The sequence below is a fragment of the Condylura cristata genome, unplaced genomic scaffold, assembly GCF_000260355.1.
Source record: "Condylura cristata isolate star-nosed mole 26May11 unplaced genomic scaffold, ConCri1.0 scaffold00033, whole genome shotgun sequence".
NCBI lineage: Eukaryota > Metazoa > Chordata > Mammalia > Eulipotyphla > Talpidae > Condylura > Condylura cristata.
In genome coordinates, this window is record NW_004567134.1 from 17,907,174 (window position 1) to 17,918,038 (window position 10,865).

Genomic DNA, 10,865 nt, shown 5'->3' on the forward strand with positions numbered 1-10,865 from the left:
CTCAGCCTCCAGCCGCGCCCCTTTCCCAGCTCCGAGCCTGAACTCCCACCCGGAGCCCTCTGGCATGGGGACTTGTCGGGGTACAGGGTGGGGGCCGGCGAGGGGGACGCGGGGTGGACGGTTAGCGGGCCCGCCCGGTTTCTGGGGGGCCGGCAGGGCCTGGGAAGGGGAAGCAGCCGCCCCCCCAACCTCCCCCCAGCTCCTCGGAGATCAGACTAGCCCCCCTCTTCCCGGCTCTGCCAGAGGGGGAGCCCCGGGATGCAGCAGAGCGCACCTTCTCCTCCTGGGCGCTGACAAGTGTGAGGCTCCCTCCCGGCAGGAGCAGCCTCTGGAGCCTGGGGGTTCACCTCAGGTGGGGGACCTGGGGCCCCACATAGGAGCGGAGGCGCCCCGCGGATGCTGCTGCCTTTCCGCCCCTGGATTTGGGTTTGGGGAGGGAATGTGGAGCCACAGGGGCTGGGGGCTGGGGGCGCTGTTTGGTGAGCGCCCCCCACCCCCAGGCCTGCTAGGCCCAGAGCAACACGTGGCTGTGGCCGCCCAGGGACTGAGGGGTGGGCAGACTCTCTGACCAGCCTGAGCCGGGGGGATGACTTCAGGGCCAGCCACAGACAAGTCCCCTGTCGCTGCTGTGCTAAAGAAAACACCCCGCACTGCAGCACCCCAGAAGTGTTGGCTGCCTCAGGGTCTCTGGCACTGCACCCCAAAGCCCACAGCTGGAGTTGCTGTCTGTCTGCAGCACTGGGGCCTGCGGGGTTCTGCCTTTCCCAGGGCCAGGAGGGTGAGCAGCTGCTCCCCCAGGCCCTGGCCTCCCTCCCCCACCTGCCAGGGCCCTCCCCTGGGCCAGGGGCTCCTGGCACCCCTGAGCTCTGCTTCCAGAGAGATCCCTCTGGGCTCTCCAAAGGGCCTTGCAAGCACTTGGCAGAGAGGACCCTCATTCTTCCTCCCCTCACCATTCATTCCTCTCCCAGAAGGCCCCATCTCTCCGCCCTGCTTCCAGACCTCTGGCTTGAGGGGATCAGCCCACCCCTGCAGTCAGGCCTGCTGTTGAGAGCGGGGTCCCGGAGCTCCCGGTGACTTCTGGGACAGGCCAGCCAGGGAGAGGCCTGGGCTCCCAGGGCAGAAGCCAAGACCGGGCTCTGTTGGGGTAGGGGCCCCCCTCTGGCCGCAGGCCTGCCTCATGGTTGAAGACATGCCGGGACCCCGGAATAGAGGCACAGGAGGGCGGGAAAGAGACAGGAAGGGGCCTCATGAGCCCCAGGGTGGAGGCCTGAAAGAGGCTCTGGGATTTTCTTCAGTTACGCAGTGTTTTCTTTCTGAGGTTTTGAAGCTGGGAGGCCTCTTCTGAGTCACCTGTTCACACAGAGCTCAGCGCTGCTGAGGGCGACACACCCTGGCCAGGCCCCGCGGCCAGTCTGGAAGGGAGCCAAGCAAACCACAGGGCAGAGAGGCCCAGGGGCAGCAGGAGCTGGTCCGCCTGAGATTCTAATGGAAAGCTACTTAGAGATATTCGCGACAAAGCCTGTTTGGGGCACTGGGTAATAGCGAACTGACTGACTTCTCATCTGGCCCCCACTCCGCACTCCACTTTCACCTGGTTTCTGGGGTCACCCCGCCTGCCTTTCCTGGCTGGAGGTCCAGGACTCTGCTCGCTGGCCGGGATGGTCCAGTGCATGCCTGGCTGGCTGCGGGGCCCTGCAGGGAAGCCCCCTCCCCTGCCACAGCAGCGAGGGTGATGTCTGGGGCCCAGGAAGCACGGGGCACTGCACGGATCAGCCGGCTCTGCCATCCGCCCCTGCCTTGCTGTGGAGAGGGGCAGACGCCCACCGCCCTGACTCAGGCGCCCGGTCTGTAGGATTCCAGGGAATTAGGACCCAGGACATCGCTTTGCTTTACAAAAACTGCACGGGTGGGAATGCCCTGACCTTGAAGTCGGGGCATCTCCCAGGGGGCTGTGACAGGTCCTTCTGGGCTGACCCCACCCCACACCCACACGCACCTGTTGCCACAGGCCGGCGGGAGCAGCGGGCCCCGGAGGTCGGGGAGGGACGGCCCCTTGGAAACCAGCGGACACCAGCCCTGTCCCGGCCAGCCGCTGCGCCCGTCAGTCTGACCCCCGCTGCGCAGGCGGGCGCCCAGCCTGGGGTGACCTCGGGGCTTGGTTTTTTGTTTGTTGTGAGAGTCTACGGATAGGAAAATCTTTGTATCAGATTGGTTCACCTTAAACGGGGCCAGTTACTGTTCTAGGGTCAGATTTAATTAAACTGGATCTAGGTTTACGTTCAAAGATTGCGTTGTAAAAATGTGTTTATAGACTTGGTTCTGTTAAGTGATTGATCTGTATTCAGTTACTACAGTCGCGGTCTCAGTATGAATTTATAATCTTAGTGTTTTCTTAATCGTACCAGTTTTAGCTTCTTCCTTGTTCTCCCCGCCCATCATCGTCTGCAGAAAAGGTCTCTAACGTTCAGTTTTCTCTCTGTTTCAGTCCAGTTTGTACCTCCCAAAGCTGCTCCCCTCAACCACTGCTGCTCCTGTCATGCTGCCAGTGCTCTGGCTTTGAGCCGCCTTTCTGTGCCGCTCCGTGAGTCCATGTGTGGCTTGTTTTCAAATCTACAAGCTTCCATTCGCATTGAACCTCTAAACAAGGGTGACTTTCCTTCGGGAGACAGGAAGGGGCTGGGAGGAAGAGAAGGAAAGATTCTATTTCATCTGTTATACTTTGATGTTATATTTATTTGTAGGAGACATCTTGTGAAACTCGTTCAGCATTAACTTCCTGATCTCATGTTCTCCCCACTCTGTCTCTGGTGAATATGCTCACCACCAACCCCACCCCCGCACCTCTGGCCTGCACCCCCGTTCTTCTATGCAAAAATAAATAAGTAAATAAATAAATAAGATCTTTAAAGAAAGACGGGAAGGAGAGTCCCGACGAGGTCATCTGAGACCCTGGATCCAGCAAGGCCTGCAGCTGAACTCCTTTGCACATTCTTTTTTTGAACACTCCATGTATCCCATCCTGTCTTAAGCTACTGACTCATTTCAGTTGGGTGTCTCAGAATTGGACTGTTACTGCTTATAGGTAAGCAGGAAATTAAAAAGAAAAATACCGACTTGGTATTTAGAGTCTTAGAGTCTCATGAGAATGTTAAAAAATGTAGGCCTCTTATCCCATGGAATACAGTATTCTTTGAGTTAGTTCTTGACATGAATCAAGGTCTTAAGGATACATCATCACGCTCTAAATTCTTAAAACGATGGTTTTGCAGTTGCCTTAAAGACCGAGTGTACCTCCATCTCATCTTAAGAAATGCAGCAATAGTACAGGTTTTGTATAGTTGGATTACATAAAGATGCTGAGATATTTTCTTTCCTAAAGATACAAGCGATTCTAAAGTCGTGGTAAGCTGCTCTCTTACTTGGAAGAATCCAAATAAGCCATTTTCGTATTTGGAAGGAGTCCCTTAGCTCCCCGGTATCCTTGGGACACACTTACCCTTGAGCAGTGGACATTTGCCTCTGCTAACTGAAGGACATGAGTTTCCTGACTCGGCCACCAATACCTGAGGTTTACCCTGTTCTTTTCCTACTTTCTGTCTACTAGGCACCGGAATAGGAAGTTCACAAGCAGCGACTCATTGAATCTTTGCATGAAACCTATAAAGGCGTTATTATTATTGTCATTCTAATCTTGCCCCAGAATAGTTATAACAGCTCACTCTCTCTGGCACTCATATGCCTCTGGTACTGTCGGATGGTTTACATAGGTTGAGTGGTCTCTTTCTCTGAGTTAATGATGATTGGTTTTGTGCCCACTACATAAAGGCAGGTGTTAGCATCACCACCTCTCGGATTCAGATGCAGATGTCGACCAGGAGGAAAAGTCTTGCCAAGGACGGGGAAGTAAGAAGCACCAGCACTCAGACTTGAAGCCCAGAAATCCCCCTTCAGCTCCGCCGCCCCGGCAGGGGGACACCCACCACAGTATGTTCAACCGTTGTATCCTGTTGCCTGTTTTCAGCAGACACTGACCCTATCAGAAAGGTGTTTCCAGAATCACTTCTCCTATGGGAAAGACGTGCAGAGACCACAGGTTTAGATTCATCCAGTCCCCACTCTCAGCCCTCTGCACTCGCCTGGAACAGTCCCTACAGGAGGTGTGTGGGTCTGTTTCTAATCCGCTGTCAGGTCTTCACTCGGCTCCGGCTACCCTGACCGCGCCATAGTGCCTGGACACACTTCCTGCGAACCTGGATGTTTGTGACCTGACCCATTTTCACGATGGTGTCCACTCCGCAACTGAGCAGCACACGCTGGTGCTGAGCCAGGCGGTTCTGAAGCCTCAAGTGGTGTCCACCTTCACTCTCAGAAAAATGGGAAGATTGGCACCTGGGCTCATTTCTGTGAGGACAGGGTGGGCAAGACCCCGAAGATGTTGCTTCGGTCAAGTGACCTCAACAGAGGACTCTGCTTCTAGCGATGACCAGTCCTTGGTCCACACTAGCTCTCACTCATTTACGGTCACTAGAAAATTGAAAATTGTATATTTTACATACAGTTGATACAACTCTTTGAAGCCCTGGCAACATGCAGCCCAGGTCTGAACCTTTCAGAGGAGGTTTGCGTGAGAAGGGCCTGAGATGGCTGGCATCTGTTGGGTGCCACCTGTCAGGTCCAGCACTGAAGACTGGAAGCTTAAAGTCTTTCACCCTCCCCCCCCAAAAAAAGCAGATTTAGTTCAATACCTCCACTATACACTAGATATTACAGAAATAAATTAAAACCAAAGTCAGTAGAAAATTAGAGTGTCTGAGTGAATGAAACAGAAATGGCAAAAAGATAGAAAAGTCAATGATACTAATTGCTGTTTCTTGAAAGCATCAGTAAATTGGAAAATGGCCAGCTGAAGGGGTTCAAGATGAAGAAGGGAGAGAGAAATGGCAACCACTAAAAACAAGAACTCTAAATTTTAAACTAAAGAAGAGGATAATAATGTAATACCATGAAAAAAATATATCAAGAAACTGAAGCGAAAGAGAGTGGACAAATTCAATGCAAGATACAACGCTTCAAAACTGACTCAAGAGAAACAGAAAGTCTGAACGTTTGTGCTCATCAGGTTCAGGGACACAAACCTCCCTGTGCTGCGGGAGGCTGGTCATGGGAGGGAGAACTTACGTGGCATGAAAGGTCTGATTAGGCACTGAGCAGCTCGAAAACTAAGCCATGGTAATGGTTAAATTTGGCACCGTGACTAAAAATTATTAAATGGTAGATCTGAAGTTGGTAGATTTTATAAGAAAAAGATCATAATACAACTGCCTAAATGGGATAAATAAAATACGAAAAAAGCCTCCCTGCCAAGAAAACATCAGGTTCTGATGATTTTCCTGGCAAATTCAACCAATAATTTAAGGAAAACTGCAATCTGACATGGGCTTTTTCAGAAATTAGAAGAAAAGGAAGCCGAAATGGAAAAAAATAAACCAAACTTACGCATTCGATACGGAACGCGAATGTGAGGCTGTATGATCCCCGCCCAAACTAAGACCAGCCTATTCCCCAGAGGGTGAGCAAGGGCCACGGCACACGAAGAGATGAGAAGCTCGGCTGCTCAGTCGTCAGAGACACGCAAATCCAAATCATGATGAGACCCCGCTTCAGACTGAAGGGCTGCAATGAAGGCGTCGTGTTGGAAGTACTTGCAAGGGGAGGAGGAAAAGGTACTTCACACACGCTTCTCAGAAGGGGCCATGCAGCAGCCTCTTCAGAGATCCCTTGGCCAGTTACTTGGACGTTCAGACAGGCACTTCCCTGCACCCAGAATTTCCAGTTGTGCGAGGAAACGAAGATGTCCACTCAGAGGTTTGCACTGATGCCATTCAAAACAGGCATGAAACGACGTTAGCAGAAAAGCTGAATGTCCGTTGGCAAGTGGGCTGTGGGGTGTTCACAAGGTGGAAATGACTCAGCTGTGCAATGAGACAGGCGAGAGGGACATCCAAGTGGCCAGGCCTCGGAAACACGAGGGCCAGGAGACGGCGAGACGGCCGCGTGATGCCATTTACGTGACGGTCTAGACAAGCCAGTGTTAGTGACAGCAGATCAGCCTGGGTCGGAGGGGTGGGCGAGGGGAGGGGGCGAGGGGAACCTTCCACGGTGAAGAAGGAGCTCAAGTCTTGATCGTGGTGGTTTTGATTATATGAAGTTTTATTTCTAGCTTATACATCTGCGACGTCACTGCCTTATCTATTTGGGTGTGCTTTTTTTTAAAATCTAAATTGCACCCCAATAAAGGTGATACAAAAGGGTAAAAAAATCCCATGTTTTGGGCCGATCATTCGACTCACACATTTTTACCATCCATAAATTAAAGATTCTTCACCCTCTGAGTTTTCTTTCAGTTCTAATTATAAGCCATGATTCTCATAATCATTGATAAAAGATAACTAATGTCTCTCCTCACTAACTTGCACTTTTATGTGTTTCTTGTAAAACACACAAATTCCCCATAAATCCAACAGTGGTTAACATTATGTCTAACGCCTTCATGTAGAAGCTTTCCAAGCCCCTCTTTCCTACGCTGGGAACATCTTACGTAAGAAGCTAAGTTCCCACCTGTCTGGCTCCTACTTGCGTTCATGCTTTTCTTAGAAATCGTTGAATGGTTTCTTTGAAGCCATTTGTTTCCCCTGCATCACATCCTTCTTCTCCAAGAGGTGGGAGCCGCGGCTCTCTCCAAAATAGCCCTCTGCAGGCCAGGTTCGTCAGACTCATGTCAGGCTCTTCACATCTGTCACACACTTGGCAGCTATGAAGGAGCTGTTGGTTCTTTGTGATCTTTTTTTAATCTCCTTTTATTAGGGTAGAGCTGCACTTTTATTCATCATCAAGCTACTGCCTCTGGAATGAGGCGTCACTTCAGGATGGCGACGTTGCATGTCCTAACTACTTCCTTTAGGAAAGATATGAGGGGTCACTTGTCTAGAAGGGTCACCAGTAGAATGAAGTATAACTCAAAACCAGACTCTTCCCTTCCAGAGCAACACAAAAATGTGCGACTTACTCACTAGAGATGAGATACTTCTGATTCAATTCTAACTCATGGAATTTTTTAGACACTCTTAATTCAGCCGAAACACTGAATCAAGAAAGGTAACATGGATTATACTTCAAACTTCAAAAGTTTTTATACACCCAAGGAAAATATAAGCCAACTAAAAAGACATCCTTTTGAGTAGGAGAAAATATTCACAACTAACACGGGTTTAATATCCAAGGTAAATTAAACAATATTTAACTTAAAAAAATAAAAGATGCAAACATTCGAATTAAGAATCGAGTAACTGATACAACTAGACAATTCCCCTTAAAGAGGATAATCAGAAGGCGGAGAGACACAGGTTCATCAAGTTTATCTAGAAAGAGTAAACTTCACAGTGAAGAAACATAAAGGTCAACCAGGCATAAAACTAAATCTGAGCATATGCTCAGCTCAGAAGCAAGGAAAACTAGGAGGTATCGAAGGAGACAGAATTGTGGGGCCTTGGTCTGAACACCTGGATCCAGCCGTTCCTGAATGCATTCTCTGCAAAAGTTTTACAACCAATGCTGCTGAACTGATTTTTTGTCACAGCTGACAAAAGATAAGTGGGAGAGTTAATTTGCCATTTCCTTCTGTGCTTGCCTACACCCCAATAGCTCCTGTACTCTGTCTGACTCTTACATGGTTTCTTTCCTCCATGGACTGAAAACTCTTTAACTTGACTTGTTCTGTGCTTTGTTTGTTTTGCTTTCCAGGTTATAATCTATGCTGCTTCGTTGATGTTTTGTGACTGTTCAATGAATAAAGAAACCGCACAATCCTCATACAGATGGGTTGAACTGATGGTCCTTCATCATTAGAAGTTGCAAATAGGGGAACAGAAGGACAGAGTCTTCAGTTTGATGCTGGACATTTTTCTCCATCATTTTTATTTCAGTCTGTGATGAAGTCACTTTTCTCTGATGTCTTCCTGTCCTTATGGATCCGACTTGCAAGGTCACACACGTGTGCTTTATTTATCATCACTCCTGCATGAAAGGCCAGGGGGATTCACACCCCTTGTCGGCCGCTCATGTCCAGAGCCATCGCTTTGCTATTTCTTTGCACTTGCAATTCCTTGTTCACCTTTCCTCAGTGGGGATATCCAGTAAATTCAGCAAGATCTCTTTAGATTGTCAGTCACGTAAACCTAACACAACCTAGGTGCATGGGGAACCAAGTAATTTTGTTGGGTCATCTTGCTGGATGTGTAAGGAGAAAAACCAGTGATATGGCTGGATCCAAGTGTCTAAAGAAGTCTTGGTGCTCTTTGTCTTTCAGGATCCAGTGTCTTTGGGTCTTTGTGCTTATTGACTGCATTATCTTCTGTTGTGGCTGATTCTGCATGGCAGGCAGTTCACAGTCACACTCACCTTAATGAATCCAGACAGATCAAAATCCAAAGGTAATAGAGACTTATTTGGAGAGGGCCACAGGGCAAATCAAAGAGTCATCAACATAATGTGGTTGGACAGAACTGAGGCATACTTCATCTCCCACTGGGCATCAGTGAGGGCACAGTGGGCTAAGGAAGCCCTCATCAGCACAACACTCCACTCTGGGGACCCCCTTGACCAGACAGGAGTGACAGATGCCTAACTCTCTGTGCATGACGGTGGGGCCACATTCATAAGTCACCAAGAACTGAATCCTGTTAGGTACAATGTTCAGTGCTTTTGTTGAATCTCCATGCCCAATAGGGAGAGTCAACTCACATGCAGCCTCCTCTATCTCCTTACGTCAAGTCAAGCTGTGACTCTGAAGCTACCTTTTACTTCTCCAAGTCCTGATTATGTTTCTTAGAATTTCAAAAATACCTCACTTTACTGCTTACCAACTCAGAACAAATGTCCATATACTGTAACATATGGGAAGATATCATCAGTGATCAAGATGCTACACTAAGTGGCTGCTCTCAACAGGAGTGATACTGTCTCCCCGTGGGTATCTGCTTTGTATGGAGACAGTTTTGATTGTCAGGGTTGAGAGAACACTCCTGGTACATCTATAATATAAGACAGCACATGACAAAGAATGAGTCAGCCACAGTGCTGCACTTGAGAAACACAATCTAGATTAATAAACACATAAAATCTGGCCATTATTGCCATATTATTTAAGTTCTTGATCCCATTGATCAATGCTTATCATATATACAAATAGGTCAAGAATCAATGATGACTCAGTCGACAAGGATCATCATTGATTTCAGTCCTTTTATAACTCTTTTCTTTCATCATTTTATTTTTTTCTCTAAACCATCATATCCTATGGTTATATATTGAATATATTGACTTTTAACAGAAAAGTTTAAAAAAAAATAAGCCAGCTTCACCAAAAGCAAGACACTATGTTAGCTGCATGTCTTTTATGGTTGGAAAAGTCATTTTATCTCTGAGAAACTAATTTTTGACCTTTTTAATATGAAAATTTTAGTGCAAATATTATTTAAATAAAACTTTCATATCATAAAGAGAATCACAATGCAAAATACTTAGCGCTAAGGAAATGCGATGGGGGGAGAAAACTGGCTGACTAGGAGCAGGAGCCCTAATAGTAGAGCTCACCTCCTTCCACAACAATGGTACCAAAATGGAAATTCTAAATTCATGTTACTAACCCTCACTTCAATGAAATCCATTTCCCTTCCCACTGCAATGTTTACAGTCTACAGCAAAATTTGCCCACCCCAGGCCATTTGTGTAATGCTCTTCATAAAGGGTTAATGTTTGACCTGATGTAACATGTAGTAACATTTCTGAGATCAACTCAAAGAGGACTGGGAATTAGTCTAATACCTAGAATAACATACATAATGCCAATCTAGTGCCAGTGGCATTTTGGATGAGGGGACTATTTTGCTTATGTCAAATTAGCAAAGGTAGCTAATGCAAGACTTGTCTTAAAAGGCACAGCCATTAGGGCCCTCCCTGGTGGCACAGCGGGTTAAAGCACAGCACTAAGAAGCTAAAGCCACTTCCGCATGAGTTCGATCCCCGCCTACCCCGGAGGTGACCCCATGAAGTGGCAGACCTCTCCTGACCTGCCCGCTGCTCCCCTCAGCAGTGTACTTCATTGATCTGACTGTTCTGCTCCCCACTCTGTCTCTGGTGAAGCCTCTCGCCACCCCTGAGCCTCTGGCCTGTATCCCAGTTCTGTATGCACAAATAAATAAATCTTAAAAAAAAAAAAGGCACAGCTATTAAATGTAAAGTCACAGAGAAAATCATATTCCAGAGATGGGGATAAGTGATAAAATCTAACCCCTATACATCTACTCATACAAAGAAAAAATACCTTCAAAATAGAAAACTCCTTTTGAATTAAAAAATAATAATAATACATTTTCTTGGCTAACCATCAGATTCATTTAAAAATATGTATACCAAAATTACAAATAAGGTTTTAAATGACAGCAATAGAAAACCAAAAAAATACATACTGAAGAAGTATCAATTTCTCTTAGTTTCCCTAATTTGTCCATGTATAACTGTGCATAATATTTTCTTATAATCCTCTGTGTGGGGTCAGTTGTAGCCTCTTCTCTCATTTGTAATTTCCTTTTCTTTAATCTTCTCTTAGTAAGTCTAGCTAACGGTTTATTTGTTTATCTTGTTTTATAAAAAAATAGTTCTTTGTTTCATTGATCCTACTACTGACTTTTTTAGTCTTTCTTTCATTTGTTTCATCTTTGATCTTTGTTAGGTCCTTCCTTCCACTAATTGTGCATATATCCTGATCTTTTTCACTAGTTCCTTGAGGTGGAAAGTTTGGTTGTTTA